The sequence below is a fragment of the Osmerus eperlanus genome, chromosome 8, assembly GCF_963692335.1.
Source record: "Osmerus eperlanus chromosome 8, fOsmEpe2.1, whole genome shotgun sequence".
Lineage (NCBI taxonomy): Eukaryota > Metazoa > Chordata > Actinopteri > Osmeriformes > Osmeridae > Osmerus > Osmerus eperlanus.
In genome coordinates this window covers 17,051,791-17,073,232 of record NC_085025.1, presented here as the reverse complement: position 1 = coordinate 17,073,232, position 21,442 = coordinate 17,051,791, and the positions used below count along the sequence as shown (strand labels likewise).

Sequence of the window (21,442 nt, the reverse complement as noted above, 5' to 3'; positions counted from 1 at the left end):
ACATTCCAGCGCATCATGAGACAGATGCAAACATTACTGTGACTTACTTTGCTTGAACAATCAATGTAAATCCACTCAGAACATGATCCTTTCGTCCAAGTTACATTCAAGAACTTGGAACAGTCATCAATGGTGGTGGGACAGTGAACACAGCCACACCTTTCCACCAGATTCCTGCTCAGAAAGGAACATCTGCATCTTCATCATGGATAGTGAGACCACTCCTTAAAAACACATTTCTGAAAAATAAACTATAGAAATGATCCCTGAAAATATAGTCTTGGTTGTTGGACTGGGAACAACCTGGCTTTATATCTTGAGGAGCACATACGCACCACTGGGTTCCAAAGCCAATTGAATGGTCGACATCTGTAACAATCAATTATGCTAAAGCCGCAACACGTGGAATGTGTCTCTTGGTCAAAGACATTTCACGCAGAGTTCTGAAATCTTCCACATGACAACATTTTTCATAGAGAACTAAATTGTTCATTTGTATCCGTGGATTCCTTGCATACAGAGAACCAAATTCAGCTAAACTTGGCACGGATCTAAGTATTGATCAACATCAAGGCCGTTATTGCAATCCCTCCACATCCCAGCAGCGTCGCAAATTGCACATTCCAGCGCATCATGAGACAGATGCAAACATTACTGTGACTTACTTTGCTTGAACAATCAATGTAAATCCACTCAGGACATGATCCTTTCGTCCAAGTTACATTCAAGAACTTGGAACAGTCATCAATGGTGGTGGGACAGTGAACACAGCCACACCTTTCCACCAGATTCCTGCTCAGAAAGGAACATCTGCATCTTCATCATGGATAGTGAGACCACGCCTTAAAAACACATTTCTGAAAAATAAACTATAGAAATGATCCCTGAAAGTATAGTCTTGGTTGTTGGACTGGGAACAACCTGGCTTTATATCTTGAGGAGCACATACGCACCACTGGGTTCCAAAGCCAATTGAATGGTCGACATCTGTAACAATCAATTATGCTAAAGCCGCAACACGTGGAATGTGTCTCTTGGTCAAAGACATTTCACGCAGAGTTCTGAAATCTTCCACATGACAACATTTTTCATAGAGAACTAAATTGTTCATTTGTATCCGTGGATTCCTTGCATACAGAGAACCAAATTCAGCTAAACTTGGCACGGATATAAGTATTGATCAACATCAAGGCCGTTGTTGCAATCCCTCCACATCCCAGCAGCGTCGCAAATTGCACATTCCAGCGCATCATGAGACAGATGCAAACATTACTGTGACTGACTTTGCTTGAACAATCAATGTAAATCCACTCAGAACATGATCCTTTCGTCCAAGTTCCATTCAAGAACTTGGAACAGTCATCAATGGTGGTAGGACAGTGAACACAGCCACACCTTTCCACCAGATTCCTGCTCAGAAAGGAACATCTGCATCTTCATCATGGATAGTGAGACCACTCCTTAGAAACACATTTCTCAAAGAACAACCTATAGAAATGATCCCTGAAAGTATAGTCTTGGTTGTTGGACTGGGAACAACTTGGCTTTATATCTTGAGGAGCACATACGCACCACTGGGTTCCAAAGCCAATTGAATGGTCGACATCTGTAACAATCAATTATGCTAAAGCCGCGACACGTGGAATGTGTCTCTTGGTCAAAGACATTTCACGCAGAGTTCTGAAATCTTCCACATGACCAAATTTTGCATAGAGAACTAAATTGTTCATTTGTATCCGTGGATTCCTTGCATACAGAGAACCAAATTCAGCTAAACTTGGCACGGATATAAGTATTGATCAACATCAAGGCCGTTGTTGCAATCCCTCCACATCCCAGCAGCGTCGCAAATTGCACATTCCAGCGCATCATGAGACAGATGCAAACATTACTGTGACTGACTTTGCTTGAACAATCAATGTAAATCCACTCAGAACATGATCCTTTCATCCAAGTTCCATTCAAGAACTTGGAACAGTCATCAATGGTGGTAGGACAGTGAACACAGCCACACCTTTCCACCAGATTCCTGCTCAAAAAGGAACATCTGCATCTTCATCATGGATAGTGAGACCACTCCTTAGAAACACATTTCTCAAAGAACAACCTATAGAAATGATCCCTGAAAGTATAGTCTTGGTTGTTGGACTGGGAACAACCTGGCTTTATATCTTGAGGAGCACATACGCACCACTGGGTTCCAAAGCCACTTGAATGGTCGACATCTGTAACAATCAATTATGCTAAAGCCGCGACACATGGAATGTGTCTCTTGGTCAAAGACATTTCACGCAGAGTTCTGAAATCTTCCACATGACAACATTTTTCATAGAGAACTAAATTGTTCATTTGTATCCGTGGATTCCTTGCATACAGAGAACCAAATTCAGCTAAACTTGGCACGGATCTAAGTATTGATCAACATCAAGGCCGTTATTGCAATCCCTCCACATCCCAGCAGCGTCGCAAATTGCACATTCCAGCGCATCATGAGACAGATGCAAACATTACTGTGACTTACTTTGCTTGAACAATCAATGTAAATCCACTCAGAACATGATCCTTTCGTCCAAGTTCCATTCAAGAACTTGGAACAGTCATCAATGGTGGTAGGACAGTGAACACAGCCACACCTTTCCACCAGATTCCTGCTCAGAAAGGAACATCTGCATCTTCATCATGGATAGTGAGACCACTCCTTAGAAACACATTTCTCAAAGAACAACCTATAGAAATGATCCCTGAAAGTATAGTCTTGGTTGTTGGACTGGGAACAACCTGGCTTTATATCTTGAGGAGCACATACGCACCACTGGGTTCCAAAGCCACTTGAATGGTCGACATCTGTAACAATCAATTATGCTAAAGCCGCGACACGTGGAATGTGTCTCTTGGTCAAAGACATTTCACGCAGAGTTCTGAAATCTTCCACATGACAACATTTTTCATAGAGAACTAAATTGTTCATTTGTATCCGTGGATTCCTTGCATACAGAGAACCAAATTCAGCTAAACTTGGCACGGATCTAAGTATTGATCAACATCAAGGCCGTTATTGCAATCCCTCCACATCCCAGCAGCGTCGCAAATTGCACATTCCAGCGCATCATGAGACAGATGCAAACATTACTGTGACTTACTTTGCTTGAACAATCAATGTAAATCCACTCAGAACATGATCCTTTCGTCCAAGTTACATTCAAGAACTTGGAACAGTCATCAATGGTGGTAGGACAGTGAACACAGCCACACCTTTCCACCAGATTCCTGCTCAGAAAGGAACATCTGCATCTTCATCATGGATAGTGAGACCACTCCTTAGAAACACATTTCTCAAAGAACAACCTATAGAAATGATCACTGAAAGTATAGTCTTGGTTGTTGGACTGGGAACAACCTGGCTTTATATCTTGAGGAGCACATATGCACCACTGGGTTCCAAAGCCAATTGAATGGTCGACATCTGTAACAATCAATTATGCTAAAGCCGCGACACGTGGAATGTGTCTCTTGGTCAAAGACATTTCACGCAGAGTTCTGAAATCTTCCACATGACAACATTTTTCATAGATAACCAAATAGTTCGTTTGGATCCGTGGATTCCTTGCATACAGAGAACCAAATTCAGCTAAACTTGGCACGGATCTAAGTATTGATCAACATCAAGGCCGTTGTTGCAATCACTCCACATCCCAGCAGTGTTGCAAATCGCACAGTCCGGCGCATCATGAGACAGATGCAAACATTACTGTGACTGACTTTGCTTGAACAATCAATGTAAATCCACTCAGAACATGATCCTTTCGTCCAAGTTCCATTCAAGAACTTGGAACAGTCATCAATGCTGGTAGGACAGTGAACACAGCCACACCTCTCTACCAGATTCCTTCTCAGAAAGGAACATCTGCATCTTCATCATGGATAGTGAGACCACTCCTTAGAAACACATTTCTCAAATAACAACCTATAGAAATGAACCCTGAAAGTATAGTCTTGGTTGTTGGACTGGGAACAACCTGGCTTTATATCTTGAGGAGCACATACGCACCACTGGGTTCCAAAGCCAATTGAATGGTCGACATCTGTAACAATCAATTATGCTAAAGCCGCGACACGTGGAATGTGTCTCTTGGTCAAAGACATTTCACGCAGAGTTCTGAAATCTTCCACATGACAAAACGTTGCATAGATAACCAAATTGTTCATTTGTATCCGTGGATTCCTTGCATACAGAGAACCAAATTCAGCTAAACTTGGCACGGATATAAGTATTGATCAACATCAAGGCCGTTGTTGCAATCCCTCCACATCCCAGCAGTGTTGCAAATCGCACAGTCCGGCGCATCATGAGACAGATGCAAACATTACTGTGACTGAATTTGCTTGAACAATCAATGTAAATCCACTCAGAACATGATCCTTTCGTCCAAGTTCCATTCAAGAACTTGGAACAGTCATCAATGCTGGTAGGACAGTGAACACTGCCACACCTCTCCACCAGATTCCTTCTCAGAAAGGAACATCTGCATCTTCATCATGGATAGTGAGACCACTCCTTAGAAACACATTTCTCAAAGAACAACCTATAGAAATGATCCCTGAAAGTATAGTCTTGGTTGTTGGACTGGGAACAACATGGCTTTATATCTTGAGGAGCACATACGCACCACTGGGTTCCAAAGCCAATTGAATGGTCGACATCTGTAACAATCAATTATGCTAAAGCCGCGACACGTGGAATGTGTCTCTTGGTCAAAGACATTTCACGCAGAGTTCTGAAATCTTCCACATGACAACATTTTTCATAGAGAACTAAATTGTTCATTTGTATCCGTGGATTCCTTGCATACAGAGAACCAAATTCAGCTAAACTTGGCACGGATCTAAGTATTGATCATCATCAAGGCCGTTATTGCAATCCCTCCACATCCCAGCAGCGTCGCAAATTGCACATTCCAGCGCATCATGAGACAGATGCAAACATTACTGTGACTTACTTTGCTTGAACAATCAATGTAAATCCACTCAGAACATGATCCTTTCGTCCAAGTTCCATTCAAGAACTTGGAACAGTCATCAATGGTGGTAGGACAGTGAACACAGCCACACCTTTCCACCAGATTCCTGCTCAGAAAGGAACATCTGCATCTTCATCATGGATAGTGAGACCACTCCTTAAAAACACATTTCTGAAAAATAAACTATAGAAATGATCCCTGAAAGTATAGTCTTGGTTGTTGGACTGGGAACAACCTGGCTTTATATCTTGAGGAGAACATAAGCACCACTGGGTTCCAAAGCCAATTGAATGGTCGACATCTGTAACAATCAATTATGCTAAAGCCGCGACATGTGGAATGTGTCTCTTGGTCAAAGACATTTCACGCAGCTTTGAAATCTTCCATATGACAAAACGTTGCATAGAGAACTAAATTGTTCATTTGTATCCGTGGACTCCTTGCATACAGAGAACCAAATTCAGCTAAACTTGGCACGGATCTAAGTATTGATCAACATCAAGGCCGTTGTTGCAATCCCTCCACATCCCAGCAGTGTTGCAAATCGCACAGTCCGGCGCATCATGAGACAGATGCAAACATTACTGTGACTGACTTTGCTTGAACAATCAATGTAAATCCACTCAGAACATGATCCTTTCGTCCAAGTTCCATTCAAGAACTTGGAACAGTCATCAATGGTGGTAGGACAGTGAACACAGCCACACCTTTCCACCAGATTCCTGCTCAGAAAGGAACATCTGCATCTTCATCATGGATAGTGAGACCACTCCTTAAAAACACATTTCTGAAAAATAAACTATAGAAATGATCCCTGAAAATAAAGTCTTGGTTGTTGGACTGGGAACAACCTGGCTTTATATCTTGAGGAGAACATAAGCACCACTGGGTTCCAAAGCCAATTGAATGGTCGACATCTGTAACAATCAATTATGCTAAAGCCGCGACATGTGGAATGTGTCTCTTGGTCAAAGACATTTCACGCAGCTTTGAAATCTTCCATATGACAAAACGTTGCATAGAGAACTAAATTGTTCATTTGTATCCGTGGACTCCTTGCATACAGAGAACCAAATTCAGCTAAACTTGGCACGGATCTAAGTATTGATCAACATCAAGGCCGTTGTTGCAATCCCTCCACATCCCAGCAGTGTTGCAAATCGCACAGTCCGGCGCATCATGAGACAGATGCAAACATTACTGTGACTGACTTTGCTTGAACAATCAATGTAAATCCACTCAGAACATGATCCTTTCGTCCAAGTTCCATTCAAGAACTTGGAACAGTCATCAATGCTGGTAGGACAGTGAACACTGCCACACCTCTCCACCAGATTCCTTCTCAGAAAGGTACATCTGCATCTTCATCATGGATAGTGAGACCACTCCTTAGAAACACATTTCTCAAAGAACAACCTATAGAAATGAACCCTGAAAGTATAGTCTTGGTTGTTGGACTGGGAACAACCTGGCTTTATATCTCGAGGAGCGCATACGCACCACTGGGATCCAAAGCCAATTGAATTGTCGACACATTGTAACAATCAATTATGCTAAAGCCGCAACACGCGGAATGTGTCTCTTGGTCAAAGACATTTCACGCAGAGTTCTGAAATCTTCCACATGACAAAACGTTGCATAGATAACCAAATAGTTTGTTTGGATCCGTGGATTCCTTGCATACAGAGAACCAAATTCAGCTAAACTTGGCACGGATATAAGTATTGATCAACATCAAGGCCGTTGTTGCAATCCCTCCACATCCCTGCAGCGTCGCAAATTGCACATTCCAGCGCATCATGAGACAGATGCAAACATTACTGTGACTGACTTTGCTTGAACAATCAATGTAAATCCACTCAGAACATGATCCTTTCGTCCAAGTCCCATTCAAGAACTTGGAACAGTCATCAATGGTGGTAGGACAGTGAACACAGCCACACCTTTCCACCAGATTCCTGCTCAGAAAGAAACATCTGCATCTTCATCATGGATAGTGAGACCACTCCTTAGAAACACATTTCTCAAAGAACAACCAATAGAAATGATCCCTGAAAGTATAGTCTTTGTTGTTGGACTGGGAACAACCTGGCTTTATATCTTGAGGAGCACATACGCACCACTGGGTTCCAAAGCCAATTGAATGGTCGACATCTGTAACAATCAATTATGCTAAAGCCGCGACACGTGGAATGTGTCTCTTGGTCAAAGACATTTCACGCAGAGTTCTGAAATCTTCCACATGACAACATTTTTCATAGAGAACTAAATTGTTCATTTGTATCCGTGGATTCCTTGCATACAGAGAACCAAATTCAGCTAAACTTGGCACGGATCTAAGTATTGATCAACATCAAGGCCGTTATTGCAATCCCTCCACATCCCAGCAGCGTCGCAAATTGCACATTCCAGTGCATCATGAGACAGATGCAAACATTACTGTAACTTACTTTGCTTGAACAATCAATGTAAATCCACTCAGAACATGATCCTTTCGTCCAAGTTCCATTCAAGAACTTGGAACAGTCATCAATGGTGGTAGGACAGTGAACACAGCCACACCTTTCCACCAGATTCCTGCTCAGAAAGGAACATCTGCATCTTCATCATGGATAGTGAGACCACTCCTTAGAAACACATTTCTCAAAGAACAACCTATAGAAATGATCCCTGAAAGTATAGTCTTTGTTGTTGGACTGGGAACAACCTGGCTTTATATCTTGAGGAGCACATACGCACCACTGGGTTCCAAAGCCAATTGAATGGTCGACATCTGTAACAATCAATTATGCTAAAGCCGCGACACGTGGAATGTGTCTCTTGGTCAAAGACATTTCACGCAGAGTTCTGAAATCTTCCACATGACAACATTTTTCATAGAGAACCAAATTGTTCATTTGTATCCGTGGATTCCTTGCATACAGAGAACCAAATTCAGCTAAACTTGGCACGGATATAAGTATTGATCAACATCAAGGCCGTTGTTGCAATCCCTCCACATCCCAGCAGCGTCGCAAATTGCACATTCCAGCGCATCATGAGACAGATGCAAACATTACTGTGACTGACTTTGCTTGAACAATCAATGTAAATCCACTCAGAACATGATCCTTTCGTCCAAGTTCCATTCAAGAACTTGGAACAGTCATCAATGCTGGTATGACAGTGAACACAGCCACACCTCTCCACCAGATTCCTGCTCAGAAAGGAACATCTGCATCTTCATCATGGATAGTGAGTCCACTCCTTAGAAACACATTTCTCAAATAACAACCGATAGAAATGAACCCTGAAAGTATAGTCTTGGTTGTTGGACTGGGAACAACCTGGCTTTATATCTTGAGGAGCACATACGCACCACTGGGTTCCAAAGCCAATTGAATGGTCGACATCTGTAACAATCAATTATGCTAAAGCCGCGACACGTGGAATGTGTCTCTTGGTCAAAGACATTTCACGCAGAGTTCTGAAATCTTCCACATGACAAAACGTTTTATAGATAACCAAATTGTTCATTTGTATCCGTGGATTCCTTGCATACAGAGAACCAAATTCAGCTAAACTTGGCATGGATGTAAGTATTGATCAACATCAAGGCCGTTGTTGCAATCCCTCCACATCCCAGCAGTGTTGCAAATCGCACAGTCCGGCGCATCATGAGACAGATGCAAACATTACTGTGACTGAATTTGCTTGAACAATCAATGTAAATCCACTCAGAACATGATCCTTTCGTCCAAGTTCCATTCAAGAACTTGGAACAGTCATCAATGCTGGTAGGACAGTGAACACTGCCACACCTCTCCACCAGATTCCTTCTCAGAAAGGAACATCTGCATCTTCATCATGGATAGTGAGACCACTCCTTAGAAACACATTTCTCAAAGAACAACCTATAGAAATGATCCCTGAAAGTATAATCTTGGTTGTTGGACTGGGAACAACCTGGCTTTATATCTTGAGGAGCACATACGCACCACTGGGTTCCAAAGCCAATTGAATGGTCGACATCTGTAACAATCATTTATGCTAAAGCCGCGACACGTGGAATGTGTCTCTTGGTCAAAGACATTTCACGCAGAGTTCTGAAATCTTCCACATGACAACATTTTTCATAGAGAACTAAATTGTTCATTTGTATCCGTGGATTCCTTGCATACAGAGAACCAAATTCAGCTAAACTTGGCACGGATCTAAGTATTGATCAACATCAAGGCCGTTATTGCAATCCCTCCACATCCCAGCAGCGTCGCAAATTGCACATTCCAGCGCATCATGAGACAGATGCAAACATTACTGTGACTTACTTTGCTTGAACAATCAATGTAAATCCACTCAGAACATGATCCTTTCGTCCAAGTTCCATTCAAGAACTTGGAACAGTCATCAATGGTGGTAGGACAGTGAACACAGCCACACCTTTCCACCAGATTCCTGCTCAGAAAGGAACATCTGCATCTTCATCATGGATAGTGAGACCACTCCTTAAAAACACATTTCTGAAAAATAAACTATAGAAATGATCCCTGAAAGTATAGTCTTGGTTGTTGGACTGGGAACAACCTGGCTTTATATCTTGAGGAGAACATAAGCACCACTGGGTTCCAAAGCCAATTGAATGGTCGACATCTGTAACAATCAATTATGCTAAAGCCGCGACATGTGGAATGTGTCTCTTGGTCAAAGACATTTCACGCAGCTTTGAAATCTTCCATATGACAAAACGTTGCATAGAGAACTAAATTGTTCATTTGTATCCGTGGACTCCTTGCATACAGAGAACCAAATTCAGCTAAACTTGGCACGGATCTAAGTATTGATCAACATCAAGGCCGTTGTTGCAATCCCTCCACATCCCAGCAGTGTTGCAAATCGCACAGTCCGGCGCATCATGAGACAGATGCAAACATTACTGTGACTGACTTTGCTTGAACAATCAATGTAAATCCACTCAGAACATGATCCTTTCGTCCAAGTTCCATTCAAGAACTTGGAACAGTCATCAATGCTGGTAAGACAGTGAACACTGCCACACCTCTCCACCAGATTCCTTCTCAGAAAGGAACATCTGCATCTTCATCATGGATAGTGAGACCACTCCTTAGAAACACATTTCTCAAAGAACAACCTATAGAAATGAACCCTGAAAGTATAGTCTTGGTTGTTGGACTGGGAACAACCTGGCTTTATATCTTGAGGAGCACATACGCACCACTGGGTTCCAAAGCCAATTGAATGGTCGACATCTGTAACAATCAATTATGCTAAAGCCGCGACACGTGGAATGTGTCTCTTGGTCAAAGACATTTCACGCAGAGTTCTGAAATCTTCCACATGACAAAACGTTACATAGATAACCAAATAGTTTGTTTGGATCCGTGGATTCCTTGCATACAGAGAACCAAATTCAGCTAAACTTGGCACGGATATAAGTATTGATCAACATCAAGGCCGTTGTTGCAATCCCTCCACATCCCAGCAGCGTCGCAAATTGCACATTCCAGCGCATCATGAGACAGATGCAAACATTACTGTGACTTACTTTGCTTGAACAATCAATGTAAATCCACTCAGAACATGATCCTTTCGTCCAAGTTCCATTCAAGAACTTGGAACAGTCATCAATGCTGGTATGACAGTGAACACAGCCACACCTCTCCACCAGATTCCTGCTCAGAAAGGAACATCTGCATCTTCATCATGGATAGTGAGACCACTCCTTAGAAACACATTTCTCAAAGAACAACCTATAGAAATAATCCCTGAAAGTATAGTCTTGGTTGTTGGACTGGGAACAACCTGGCTTTATATCTTGAGGAGCACATACGCACCACTGGGTTCCAAAGCCAATTGAATGGTCGACATCTGTAACAATCAATTATGCTAAAGCCGCAACACGTGGAATGTGTCTCTTGGTCAAAGACATTTCACGCAGAGTTCTGAAATCTTCCACATGACCAAATTTTGCATAGAGAACTAAATTGTTCATTTGTATCCGTGGATTCCTTGCATACAGAGAACCAAATTCAGCTAAACTTGGCACGGATCTAAGTATTGATCAACATCAAGGCCGTTATTGCAATCCCTCCACATCCCAGCAGCGTCGCAAATTGCACATTCCAGCGCATCATGAGACAATGCAAACATTACTGTGACTTACTTTGCTTGAACAATCAATGTAAATCCACTCAGAACATGATCCTATCGTCCAAGTTCCATTCAAGAACTTGGAACAGTCATCAATGGTGGTAGGACAGTGAACACAGCCACACTTTTCCACCAGATTCCTGCTCAGAAAGGAACATCTGCATCTTCATCATGGATAGTGAGACCACTCCTTAGAAACACATTTCTGAAAAATAAACTATAGAAATGATCCCTGAAAGTATGGTCTTGGTTGTTGGACAGGGAACAACCTGGCTTTATATCTTGAGGAGCACATACGCACCACTGGGTTCCAAAGCCAATTGAATGGTCGACATCTGAAACAATCAATTATGCTAAAGCCGCGACACGTGGAATGTGTCTCTTGGTCAAAGACATTTCACGCAGCTTTGAAATCTTCCATATGACAAAACGTTGCATAGAGAACTAAATTGTTCATTTGTATCCGTGGACTCCTTGCATACAGAGAACCAAATTCAGCTAAACTTGGCACGGATCTAAGTATTGATCAACATCAAGGCCGTTATTGCAATCCCTCCACATCCCAGCAGCGTCGCAAATTGCACATTCCAGCGCATCATGAGACAGATGCAAACATTACTGTGACTTACTTTGCTTTAACAATCAATGTAAATCCACTCAGAACATGATCCTTTCGTCCAATTTCCATTCAAGAACTTGGAACAGTCATCAATGGTGGTAGGACAGTGAACACAGCCACACCTTTCCACCAGATTCCTGCTCAGAAAGGAACATCTGCATCTTCATCATGGATAGTGAGACCACTCCTTAGAAACACATTTCTCAAAAAAAAAACCTATAGAAATGATCCCTGAAAGTATAGTCTTGGTTGTTGGACTGGGAACAACCTGGCTTTATATCTTGAGGAGCACATACGCACCACTGGGTTCCAAAGCCAATTGAATGGTCGACATCTGTAACAATCAATTATGCTAAAGCCGCGACACGTGGAATGTGTCTCTTGGTCAAAGACATTTCACGCAGCTTTGAAATCTTCCATATGACAAAACGTTGCATAGAGAACTAAATTGTTCATTTGTATCCGTGGACTCCTTGCATACAGAGAACCAAATTCAGCTAAACTTGGCATGGATCTAAGTATTGATCAACATCAAGGCTGTTGTTGCAATCCCTCCACAACCCAGCAGTGTTGCAAATCGCACAGTCCGGCGCATCATGAGACAGATGCAAACATTACTGTGACTGACTTTGCTTCAACAATCAATGTAAATCCACTCAGAACATGATCCTTTCGTCCAAGTTCAATTCAAGAACTTGGAACAGTCATCAATGGTGGTAGGACAGTGAACACAGCCACACCTTTCCACCAGATTCCTGCTCAGAAAGGAACATCTGCATCTTCATCATGGATAGTGAGACCACTCCTTAGAAACACATTTCTCAAAAAAAAAAACTATAGAAATGATCCCTGAAAGTATAGTCTTGGTTGTTGGACTGGGAACAACCTGGCTTTATATCTTGAGGAGCACATACGCACCACTGGGTTCCAAAGCCAATTGAATGGTCGACATCTGTAACAATCAATTATGCTAAAGCCGCGACACGTGGAATGTGTCTCTTGGTCAAAGACATTTCACGCAGAGTTCTGAAATCTTCCACATGACAAAATTTTGCATAGAGAACTAAATTGTTCATTTGTATCCGTGGATTCCTTGCATACAGAGAACCAAATTCAGCTAAACTTGGCACGGATATAAGTATTGATCAACATCAAGGCCGTTGTTGCAATCCCTCCACATCCCAGCTGTGTTGCAAATCGCACAGTCCGGCGCATCATGAGACAGATGCAAACATTACTGTGACTGACTTTGCTTGAACAATCAATGTAAATCCACTCAGAACATGATCCTTTCGTCCAAGTGCCATTCAAGAACTTGGAACAGTCATCAATGCTGGTAGGACAGTGAACACAGCCACACCTTTCCACCAGATTCCTGCTCAGAAAGAAACATCTGCATCTTCATCATGGATAGTGAAACCACTCCTTAGAAACACATTTCTCAAAGAACAACCTATAGAAATGATCCCTGAAAGTATGGTCTTGGTTGTTGGACTGGGAACAACCTGGCTTTATATCTTGAGGAGCACATATGCACCACTGGGTTCCAAAGCCAATTGAATGGTCGACACCTGAAACAATCAATTATGCTAAAGCTGCGACACGCGGAACGTGTCTCTTGGTCAAAGACATTTCACGCAGCTTTGAAATCTTCCAAATGACAAAACGTTGCATAGAGAACTAAATTGTTCATTTGTATCCGTGGACTCCTTGCATACAGAGAACCAAATTCAGCTAAACTTGGCATGGATCTAAGTATTGATCAACATCAAGGCTGTTGTTGCAATCCCTCCACATCCCAGCAGTGTTGCAAATCGCACAGTCCGGCGCATCATGAGACAGATGCAAACATTACTGTGACTGACTTTGCTTGAACAATCAATGTAAATCCACTCAGAACATGATCCTTTCGTCCAAGTTCCATTCAAGAACTTGGAACAGTCATCAATGGTGGTAGGACAGTGAACACAGCCACACCTTTCCACCAGATTCCTGCTCAGAAAGGAACATCTGCATCTTCATCATGGATAGTGAGACCACTCCTTAGAAACACATTTCTCAAAAATAAACTATAGAAATGATCCCTGAAAGTATAGTCTTGGTTGTTGGACTGGGAACAACCTGGCTTTATATCTTGAGGAGCACATACGCACCACTGGGTTCCAAAGCCAATTGAATGGTCGACATCTGTAACAATCAATTATGCTAAAGCCTCGAGACATGGGATGTGTTTCTTGGTCAAAGACATTTCACGCAGAGTTCTGAAATCTTCCACATGACAAAATTTTGCATAGAGAACTAAATTGTTCATTTGTATCCATGGATTCCTTGCATACAGAGAACCAAATTCAGCTAAACTTGGCACGGATCTAAGTATTGATCAACATCAAGGCCGTTATTGCCATCCCTCCATATCCCAGCAGCGTCGCAAATTGCACATTCCAGCGCATCATGACACAGATGCAAACATTACTGTGACTTACTTTGCTTTAACAATCAATGTAAATCCACTCAGAACATGATCCTTTCGTCCAAGTTCCATTCAAGAACTTGGAACAGTCATCAATGGTGGTAGGACAGTGAACACAGCCACACCTTTCCACCAGATTCCTGCTCAGAAAGGAACATCTGCATCTTCATCATGGATAGTGAGACCACTCCTTAGAAACACATTTCTCAACAATAAACTATAGAAATGATCCCTGAAAGTATAGTCTTGGTTGTTGGACTGGGAACAACCTGGCTTTATATCTTGAGGAGCACATACTCACCACTGGGTTCCAAAGCCAATTGAATGGTCGACACCTGAAACAATCAATTATGCTAAAGCTGCGACACGCGGAACGTGTCTCTTGGTCAAAGACATTTCACGCAGCTTTGAAATCTTCCATATGACAAAACGTTGCATAGAGAACTAAATTGTTCATTTGTATCCGTGGACTCCTTGCATACAGAGAACCAAATTCAGCTAAACTTGGCACGGATCAAAGTATTGATCAACATCAAGGCCGTTGTTGCAATCCCTCCACATCCCTGCAGTGTTGCAAATTGCACAGTCCGGCGCATCATGAGACAGATGCAAACATTACTGTGACTGACTTTGCTTGAACAATCAATGTAAATCCACTCAGAACATGATCCTTTCGTCCAAGTTCCATTCAAGAACTTGGAACAGTCATCAATGGTGGTAGGACAGTGAACACAGCCACACCTTTCCACCAGATTCCTGCTCAGAAAGGAACATCTGCATCTTCATCATGGATAGTGAAACCACTCCTTAGAAACACATTTCTCAAAAAAAAAAAACTATAGAAATAATCCCTGAAAGTATAGTCTTGGTTGTTGGACTGGGAACAACCTGGCTTTATATCTTGAGGAGCACATACGCACCACTGGGTTCCAAAGCCAATTGAATGGTCGACATCTGTAACAATCAATTATGCTAAAGCCGCGACACGTGGAATGTGTCTCTTGGTCAAAGACATTTCACGCAGAGTTCTGAAATCTTCCACATGACCAAATTTTGCATAGAGAACTAAATTGTTCATTTGTATCCGTGGATTCCTTGCATACAGAGAACCAAATTCAGCTAAACTTGGCACGGATCTAAGTATTGATCAACATCAAGGCCGTTGTTGCAATCCCTCCACATCCCAGCAGTGTTGCAAATCGCACAGTCCGGCGCATCATGAGACAGATGCAAACATTACCGTGACTGACTTTGCTTGAACAATCAATGTAAATCCACTCAGAACATGAGCCTTTCGTCCAAGTTCCATTCAAGATCTTGGAACAGTCATCAATGCTGGTAGGACAGTGAACACAGCCACACCTTTCCACCAGATTCCTGCTCAGAAAGGAACATCTGCATCTTCATCATGGATAGTGAGACCACTCCTTAGAAACACATTTCTCAAAAATAAACTATAGAAATGATCCCTGAAAGTATAGTCTTGGTTGTTGGACTGGGAACAACCTGGCTTTATATCTTGAGGAGCACATACGCACCACTGGGTTCCAAAGCCAATTGAATGGTCGACATCTGTAACAATCAATTATGCTAAAGCCGCGACACGTGGAATGTGTTTCTTGGTCAAAGACATTTCACGCAGAGTTCTGAAATCTTCCACATGACAAAACGTTACATAGATAACCAAATAGTTTGTTTGGATCCGTGGATTCCTTGCATACAGAGAACCAAATTCAGCTAAACTTGGCATGGATCTAAGTATTGATCAACATCAAGGCTGTTGTTGCAATCCCTCCACATCCCAGCAGTGTTGCAAATCGCACAGTCCGGCGCATCATGAGACAGATGCAAACATTACAGTGACTGACTTTGCTTGAACAATCAATGTAAATCCACTCAGAACATGATCCTTTCGTCCAAGTTCCATTCAAGAACTTGGAACAGTCATCAATGGTGGTAGGACAGTGAACACAGCCACACCTTTCCACCAGATTCCTGCTCAGAAAGGAACATCTGCATCTTCATCATGGATAGTGAGACCACTCCTTAGAAACACATTTCTCAAAGAACAACCTATAGAAATGATCCCTGAAAGTATAGTCTTGGTTGTTGGACTGGGAACAACCTGGCTTTATATCTTGAGGAGCACATACGCACCACTGGGTTCCAAAGCCAATTGAATGGTCGACACCTGTAACAATCAATTATGCTAAAGCTGCGACACGCGGAACGTGTCTCTTGGTCAAAGACATTTCACGCAGCTTTGAAATCTTCCATATGACAAAACGTTGCATAGAGAACTAAATTGTTCATTTGTATCCGTGGACTCCTTGCATACAGAGAACCAAATTCAGCTAAACTTGGCACGGATCAAAGTATTGATCAACATCAAGGCCGTTGTTGCAATCCCTCCACATCCCAGCAGCGTCGCAAATTGCACATTCCAGCGCATCATGAGACAGATGCAAACATTACTGTGACTGACTTTGCTTGAACAATCAATGTAAATCCACTCAGAACATGATCCTTTCGTCCAAGTTCCATTCAAGAACTTGGAACAGTCATCAATGGTGGTAGGACAGTGAACACAGCCACACCTTTCCACCAGATTCCTGCTCAGAAAGGAACATCTGCATCTTCATCATGGATAGTGAGACCACTCCTTAGAAACACATTTCAAAAAAAAAAAAAAACTATAGAAATGATCCCTGAAAGTATAGTCTTGGTTGTTGGACTGGGAACAACCTGGCTTTATATCTTGAGGAGCACATACGCACCACTGGGCTCCAAAGCCAATTGAATGGTCGACATCTGTAACAATCAATTATGCTAAAGCCGCGACACGTGGAATGTGTCTCTTGGTCAAAGACATTTCACGCAGAGTTCTGAAATCTTCCACATGACAACATTTTGCATAGAGAACTAAATTGTTCATTTGTATCCGTGGATTCCTTGCATACAGAGAACCAAATTCAGCTAAACTTGGCACGGATATAAGTATTGATCAACATCAAGGCCGTTGTTGCAATCCCTCCACATCCCAGCAGCGTCACAAATTGCACATTCCAGCGCATCATGAGACAGATGCAAACATTACTGTGACTGACTTTGCTTGAACAATCAATGTAAATCCACTCAGAACATGATCCTTTCGTCGAAGTGCCATTCAAGAACTTGGAACAGTCATCAATGGTGGTAGGACAGTGAACACAGCCACACCTTTCCACCAGATTCCTGCTCAGAAAGGAACATCTGCATCTTCATCATGGATAGTGAGACCACTCCTTAGAAACACGTTTCTCAAAGAACAACCTATAGAAATGATCCCTGAAAGTATGGTCTTGGTTGTTGGACTGGGAACAACCTGGCTTTATATCTTGAGGAGCACATACGCACCACTGGGTTCCAAAGCCAATTGAATGGTCGACACCTGAAACAATCAATTATGCTAAAGCTGCGACACGCGGAACGTGTCTCTTGGTCAAAGACATTTCACGCAGCTTTGAAATCTTCCATATGACAAAACGTTGCATAGAGAACTAAATTGTTCATTTGTATCCGTGGACTCCTTGCATACAGAGAACCAAATTCAGCTAAACTTGGCATGGATCTAAGTATTGATCAACATCAAGGCTGTTGTTGCAATCCCTCCACATCCCAGCAGTGTTGCAAATCGCACAGTCCGGCGCATCATGAGACAGATGCAAACATTACTGTGACTGACTTTGCTTGAACAATCAATGTAAATCCACTCAGAACATGATCCTTTCGTCCAAGTTCCATTCAAGAACTTGGAACAGTCATCAATGGTGGTAGGACAGTGAACACAGCCACACCTTTCCACCAGATTCCTGCTCAGAAAGGAACATCTGCATCTTCATCATGGATAGTGAGACCACTCCTTAGAAACACATTTCTCAAAAATAAACTATAGAAATGATCCCTGAAAGTATAGTCTTGGTTGTTGGACTGGGAACAACCTGGCTTTATATCTTGAGGAGCACATACGCACCACTGGGTTCCAAAGCCAATTGAATGGTCGACATCTGTAACAATCAATTATGCTAAAGCCGCGACACGTGGAATGTGTTTCTTGGTCAAAGACATTTCACGCAGAGTTCTGAAATCTTCCACATGACAAAATTTTGCATAGAGAACTAAATTTTTCATTTGTATCCATGGATTCCTTGCATACAGAGAACCAAATTCAGCTAAACTTGGCACGGATCTAAGTATTGATCAACATCAAGGCCGTTATTGCAATCCCTCCACATCCCAGCAGCGTCGCAAATTGCACATTCCAGCGCATCATGAGACAGATGCAAACATTACTGTGACTGACTTTGCTTGAACAATCAATGTAAATCCACTCAGAACATGATCCTTTCGTCCAAGTTCCATTCAAGAACTTGGAACAGTCATCAATGGTGGTAGGACAGTGAACACAGCCACACCTTTCCACCAGATTCCTGCTCAGAAAGGAACATCTGCATCTTCATCATGGATAGTGAGACCACTCCTTAGAAACACATTTCTAAAAAAAAAAAAAACTATAGAAATGATCCCTGAAAGTATAGTCTTGGTTGTTGGACTGGGAACAACCTGGCTTTATATCTTGAGGAGCACATACGCACCACTGGGTTCCAAAGCCAATTGAATGGTCGACATCTGTAACAATCAATTATGCTAAAGCCGCGACACGTGGAATGTGTCTCTTGGTCAAAGACATTTCACGCAGCTTTGAAATCTTCCATATGACAAAACGTTGCATAGAGAACTAAATTGTTCATTTGTATCCGTGGACTCCTTGCATACAGAGAACCAAATTCAGCTAAACTTGGCACGGATCTAAGTATTGATCAACATCAAGGCCGTTATTGCAATCCCTCCACATCCCAGCAGCGTCGCAAATTGCACATTCCAGCGCATCATGAGACAGATGCAAACATTACTGTGACTGACTTTGCTTGAACAATCAATGTAAATCCACTCAGAACATGATCCTTTCGTCCAAGTTCCATTCAAGAACTTGGAACAGTCATCAATGGTGGTAGGACAGTGAACACAGCCACACCTTTCCACCAGATTCCTGCTCAGAAAGGAACATCTGCATCTTCATCATGGATAGTGAGACCACTCCTTAGAAACACATTTCTAAAAAAAAAAAAAACTATAGAAATGATCCCTGAAAGTATAGTCTTGGTTGTTGGACTGGGAACAACCTGGCTTTATATCTTGAGGAGCACATACGCACCACTGGGTTCCAAAGCCAATTGAATGGTCGACATCTGTAACAATCAATTATGCTAAAGCCGCGACACGTGGAATGTGTCTCTTGGTCAAAGACATTTCACGCAGCTTTGAAATCTTCCATATGACAAAACGTTGCATAGAGAACTAAATTGTTCATTTGTATCCGTGGACTCCTTGCATACAGAGAACCAAATTCAGCTAAACTTGGCATGGATCTAAGTATTGATCAACATCAAGGCTGTTGTTGCAATCCCTCCACATCCCAGCAGTGTTGCAAATCGCACAGTCCGGCGCATCATGAGACAGATGCAAACATTACTGTGACTGACTTTGCTTGAACAATCAATGTAAATCCACTCAGAACAGGATCCTTTCGTCCAAGTTCCATTCAAGAACTTGGAACAGTCATCAATGGTGGTAGGACAGTGAACACAGCCACACCTTTCCACCAGATTCCTGCTCAGAAAGGAACATCTGCATCTTCATCATGGATAGTGAGACCACTCCTTAGAAACACATTTCTCAAAGAACAACCTATAGAAATGATCCCTGAAAGTATAGTCTTGGTTGTTGGACTGGGAACAACCTGGCTTTATATCTTGAGGAGCACATACGCACCACTGGGTTCCAAAGCCAATTGAATGGTCGACACCTGTAACAATCAATTATGCTAAAGCTGCGACACGCGGAACGTGTCTCTTGGTCAAAGACATTTCACGCAGCTTTGAAATCTTCCATATGACAAAACGTTGCATAGAGAACTAAATTGTTCATTTGTATCCGTGGACTCCTTGCATACAGAGAACCAAATTCAGCTAAACTTGGCACGGATCAAAGTATTGATCAACATCAAGGCCGTTGTTGCAATCCCTCCACATCCCTGCAGTGTTGCAAATCGCACAGTCCGGCGCATCATGAGACAGATGCAAACATTACTGTGACTGACTTTGCTTGAACAATCAATGTAAATCCACTCAGAACATGATCCTTTCGTCCAAGTTCCATTCAAGAACTTGGAACAGTCATCAATGGTGGTAGGACAGTGAACACAGCCACACCTTTCCACCAGATTCCTGCTCAGAAAGGAACATCTGCATCTTCATCATGGATAGTGAAACCACTCCTTAGAAACACATTTCTCAAAAAAAAAAAAACTATAGAAATGATCCCTGAAAGTATAGTCTTGGTTGTTGGACTGGGAACAACCTGGCTTTATATCTTGAGGAGCACATACGCACCACTGGGTTCCAAAGCCAATTGAATGGTCGACATCTGTAACAATCAATTATGCTAAAGCCGCGACACGTGGAATGTGTCTCTTGGTCAAAGACATTTCACGCAGAGTTCTGAAATCTTCCACATGACAAAATTTTGCATAGAGAACTAAATTGTTCATTTGTATCCGTGGATTCCTTGCATACAGAGAACCAAATTCAGCTAAACTTGGCACGGATCTAAGTATTGATCAACATCAAGGCCGTTGTTGCAATCCCTCCACATCCCAGCAGTGTTGCAAATCGCACAGTCCGGCGCATCATGAGACAGATGCAAACATTACCGTGACTGACTTTGCTTGAACAATCAATGTAAATCCACTCAGAACATGATCCTTTCGTCCAAGTTCCATTCAAGAACTTGGAACAGTCATCAATGGTGGTAGGACAGTGAACACAGCCACACCTTTCCACCAGATTCCTGCTCAGAAAGGAACAGCTGCATCTTCATCATGGATAGTGAGACCACTCCTTAGAAACACATTTCTCAAAGAACAACCTATAGAAATGATCCCTGAAAGTATAGTCTTGGTTGTTGGACTGGGAACAACCTGGCTTTATATCTTGAGGAGCACATACGCACCACTGGGTTCCAAAGCCAATTGAATGGTCGACACCTGTAACAATCAATTATGCTAAAGCTGCGACACGCGGAACGTGT

General features: G+C 42.3%; 35 non-coding genes across 35 annotated transcripts; all 35 read right to left on the bottom strand.

Moving 5' to 3' along the window:
- Positions 1-70: 70 nt before the first annotated feature.
- On the bottom strand, positions 71-282 carry LOC134025668 (small nucleolar RNA U3). Its single transcript, XR_009931181.1, has one exon. It is a non-coding gene; the product is annotated as a small nucleolar RNA U3 (small nucleolar RNA).
- A 406-nt stretch (positions 283-688) lies between these two features.
- Positions 689-900, bottom strand: LOC134025615 (small nucleolar RNA U3). Its single transcript, XR_009931129.1, has one exon. It is a non-coding gene; the product is annotated as a small nucleolar RNA U3 (small nucleolar RNA).
- A 406-nt stretch (positions 901-1,306) lies between these two features.
- On the bottom strand, positions 1,307-1,519 carry LOC134025567 (small nucleolar RNA U3). The gene has a single exon (XR_009931083.1). It is a non-coding gene; the product is annotated as a small nucleolar RNA U3 (small nucleolar RNA).
- A 406-nt stretch (positions 1,520-1,925) lies between these two features.
- Positions 1,926-2,138, bottom strand: LOC134025628 (small nucleolar RNA U3). The gene has a single exon (XR_009931142.1). It is a non-coding gene; the product is annotated as a small nucleolar RNA U3 (small nucleolar RNA).
- A 406-nt stretch (positions 2,139-2,544) lies between these two features.
- Positions 2,545-2,757, bottom strand: LOC134025566 (small nucleolar RNA U3). Its single transcript, XR_009931082.1, has one exon. It is a non-coding gene; the product is annotated as a small nucleolar RNA U3 (small nucleolar RNA).
- Positions 2,758-3,163: 406 nt separating this feature from the next.
- On the bottom strand, positions 3,164-3,376 carry LOC134025737 (small nucleolar RNA U3). The gene has a single exon (XR_009931248.1). It is a non-coding gene; the product is annotated as a small nucleolar RNA U3 (small nucleolar RNA).
- A 406-nt stretch (positions 3,377-3,782) lies between these two features.
- LOC134025770 (small nucleolar RNA U3) lies at positions 3,783-3,995 on the bottom strand. The gene has a single exon (XR_009931280.1). It is a non-coding gene; the product is annotated as a small nucleolar RNA U3 (small nucleolar RNA).
- Positions 3,996-4,401: 406 nt separating this feature from the next.
- Positions 4,402-4,614, bottom strand: LOC134025776 (small nucleolar RNA U3). The gene has a single exon (XR_009931285.1). It is a non-coding gene; the product is annotated as a small nucleolar RNA U3 (small nucleolar RNA).
- Positions 4,615-5,020: 406 nt separating this feature from the next.
- LOC134025802 (small nucleolar RNA U3) lies at positions 5,021-5,232 on the bottom strand. The gene has a single exon (XR_009931309.1). It is a non-coding gene; the product is annotated as a small nucleolar RNA U3 (small nucleolar RNA).
- Positions 5,233-5,636: 404 nt separating this feature from the next.
- Positions 5,637-5,848, bottom strand: LOC134025631 (small nucleolar RNA U3). The gene has a single exon (XR_009931144.1). It is a non-coding gene; the product is annotated as a small nucleolar RNA U3 (small nucleolar RNA).
- A 404-nt stretch (positions 5,849-6,252) lies between these two features.
- LOC134025781 (small nucleolar RNA U3) lies at positions 6,253-6,465 on the bottom strand. The gene has a single exon (XR_009931290.1). It is a non-coding gene; the product is annotated as a small nucleolar RNA U3 (small nucleolar RNA).
- A 407-nt stretch (positions 6,466-6,872) lies between these two features.
- LOC134025742 (small nucleolar RNA U3) lies at positions 6,873-7,085 on the bottom strand. Its single transcript, XR_009931252.1, has one exon. It is a non-coding gene; the product is annotated as a small nucleolar RNA U3 (small nucleolar RNA).
- A 406-nt stretch (positions 7,086-7,491) lies between these two features.
- Positions 7,492-7,704, bottom strand: LOC134025565 (small nucleolar RNA U3). Its single transcript, XR_009931081.1, has one exon. It is a non-coding gene; the product is annotated as a small nucleolar RNA U3 (small nucleolar RNA).
- Positions 7,705-8,110: 406 nt separating this feature from the next.
- On the bottom strand, positions 8,111-8,323 carry LOC134025777 (small nucleolar RNA U3). The gene has a single exon (XR_009931286.1). It is a non-coding gene; the product is annotated as a small nucleolar RNA U3 (small nucleolar RNA).
- A 406-nt stretch (positions 8,324-8,729) lies between these two features.
- LOC134025780 (small nucleolar RNA U3) lies at positions 8,730-8,942 on the bottom strand. The gene has a single exon (XR_009931289.1). It is a non-coding gene; the product is annotated as a small nucleolar RNA U3 (small nucleolar RNA).
- A 406-nt stretch (positions 8,943-9,348) lies between these two features.
- Positions 9,349-9,560, bottom strand: LOC134025801 (small nucleolar RNA U3). The gene has a single exon (XR_009931308.1). It is a non-coding gene; the product is annotated as a small nucleolar RNA U3 (small nucleolar RNA).
- A 404-nt stretch (positions 9,561-9,964) lies between these two features.
- Positions 9,965-10,177, bottom strand: LOC134025772 (small nucleolar RNA U3). Its single transcript, XR_009931281.1, has one exon. It is a non-coding gene; the product is annotated as a small nucleolar RNA U3 (small nucleolar RNA).
- A 406-nt stretch (positions 10,178-10,583) lies between these two features.
- Positions 10,584-10,796, bottom strand: LOC134025768 (small nucleolar RNA U3). The gene has a single exon (XR_009931278.1). It is a non-coding gene; the product is annotated as a small nucleolar RNA U3 (small nucleolar RNA).
- A 405-nt stretch (positions 10,797-11,201) lies between these two features.
- LOC134025666 (small nucleolar RNA U3) lies at positions 11,202-11,413 on the bottom strand. Its single transcript, XR_009931179.1, has one exon. It is a non-coding gene; the product is annotated as a small nucleolar RNA U3 (small nucleolar RNA).
- Positions 11,414-11,817: 404 nt separating this feature from the next.
- Positions 11,818-12,031, bottom strand: LOC134025632 (small nucleolar RNA U3). The gene has a single exon (XR_009931145.1). It is a non-coding gene; the product is annotated as a small nucleolar RNA U3 (small nucleolar RNA).
- Positions 12,032-12,435: 404 nt separating this feature from the next.
- LOC134025532 (small nucleolar RNA U3) lies at positions 12,436-12,649 on the bottom strand. Its single transcript, XR_009931048.1, has one exon. It is a non-coding gene; the product is annotated as a small nucleolar RNA U3 (small nucleolar RNA).
- Positions 12,650-13,055: 406 nt separating this feature from the next.
- LOC134025761 (small nucleolar RNA U3) lies at positions 13,056-13,268 on the bottom strand. Its single transcript, XR_009931271.1, has one exon. It is a non-coding gene; the product is annotated as a small nucleolar RNA U3 (small nucleolar RNA).
- A 404-nt stretch (positions 13,269-13,672) lies between these two features.
- Positions 13,673-13,884, bottom strand: LOC134025650 (small nucleolar RNA U3). Its single transcript, XR_009931164.1, has one exon. It is a non-coding gene; the product is annotated as a small nucleolar RNA U3 (small nucleolar RNA).
- A 406-nt stretch (positions 13,885-14,290) lies between these two features.
- On the bottom strand, positions 14,291-14,502 carry LOC134025544 (small nucleolar RNA U3). The gene has a single exon (XR_009931060.1). It is a non-coding gene; the product is annotated as a small nucleolar RNA U3 (small nucleolar RNA).
- A 404-nt stretch (positions 14,503-14,906) lies between these two features.
- LOC134025624 (small nucleolar RNA U3) lies at positions 14,907-15,121 on the bottom strand. The gene has a single exon (XR_009931138.1). It is a non-coding gene; the product is annotated as a small nucleolar RNA U3 (small nucleolar RNA).
- Positions 15,122-15,527: 406 nt separating this feature from the next.
- LOC134025715 (small nucleolar RNA U3) lies at positions 15,528-15,739 on the bottom strand. Its single transcript, XR_009931227.1, has one exon. It is a non-coding gene; the product is annotated as a small nucleolar RNA U3 (small nucleolar RNA).
- Positions 15,740-16,145: 406 nt separating this feature from the next.
- LOC134025564 (small nucleolar RNA U3) lies at positions 16,146-16,358 on the bottom strand. Its single transcript, XR_009931080.1, has one exon. It is a non-coding gene; the product is annotated as a small nucleolar RNA U3 (small nucleolar RNA).
- A 404-nt stretch (positions 16,359-16,762) lies between these two features.
- On the bottom strand, positions 16,763-16,978 carry LOC134025553 (small nucleolar RNA U3). The gene has a single exon (XR_009931069.1). It is a non-coding gene; the product is annotated as a small nucleolar RNA U3 (small nucleolar RNA).
- A 406-nt stretch (positions 16,979-17,384) lies between these two features.
- On the bottom strand, positions 17,385-17,597 carry LOC134025686 (small nucleolar RNA U3). The gene has a single exon (XR_009931198.1). It is a non-coding gene; the product is annotated as a small nucleolar RNA U3 (small nucleolar RNA).
- A 404-nt stretch (positions 17,598-18,001) lies between these two features.
- Positions 18,002-18,213, bottom strand: LOC134025639 (small nucleolar RNA U3). Its single transcript, XR_009931153.1, has one exon. It is a non-coding gene; the product is annotated as a small nucleolar RNA U3 (small nucleolar RNA).
- A 406-nt stretch (positions 18,214-18,619) lies between these two features.
- Positions 18,620-18,835, bottom strand: LOC134025546 (small nucleolar RNA U3). The gene has a single exon (XR_009931062.1). It is a non-coding gene; the product is annotated as a small nucleolar RNA U3 (small nucleolar RNA).
- Positions 18,836-19,239: 404 nt separating this feature from the next.
- On the bottom strand, positions 19,240-19,455 carry LOC134025545 (small nucleolar RNA U3). The gene has a single exon (XR_009931061.1). It is a non-coding gene; the product is annotated as a small nucleolar RNA U3 (small nucleolar RNA).
- Positions 19,456-19,859: 404 nt separating this feature from the next.
- Positions 19,860-20,072, bottom strand: LOC134025652 (small nucleolar RNA U3). The gene has a single exon (XR_009931166.1). It is a non-coding gene; the product is annotated as a small nucleolar RNA U3 (small nucleolar RNA).
- Positions 20,073-20,476: 404 nt separating this feature from the next.
- LOC134025551 (small nucleolar RNA U3) lies at positions 20,477-20,692 on the bottom strand. Its single transcript, XR_009931067.1, has one exon. It is a non-coding gene; the product is annotated as a small nucleolar RNA U3 (small nucleolar RNA).
- Positions 20,693-21,098: 406 nt separating this feature from the next.
- LOC134025653 (small nucleolar RNA U3) lies at positions 21,099-21,311 on the bottom strand. The gene has a single exon (XR_009931167.1). It is a non-coding gene; the product is annotated as a small nucleolar RNA U3 (small nucleolar RNA).
- Positions 21,312-21,442: the final 131 nt, after the last annotated feature.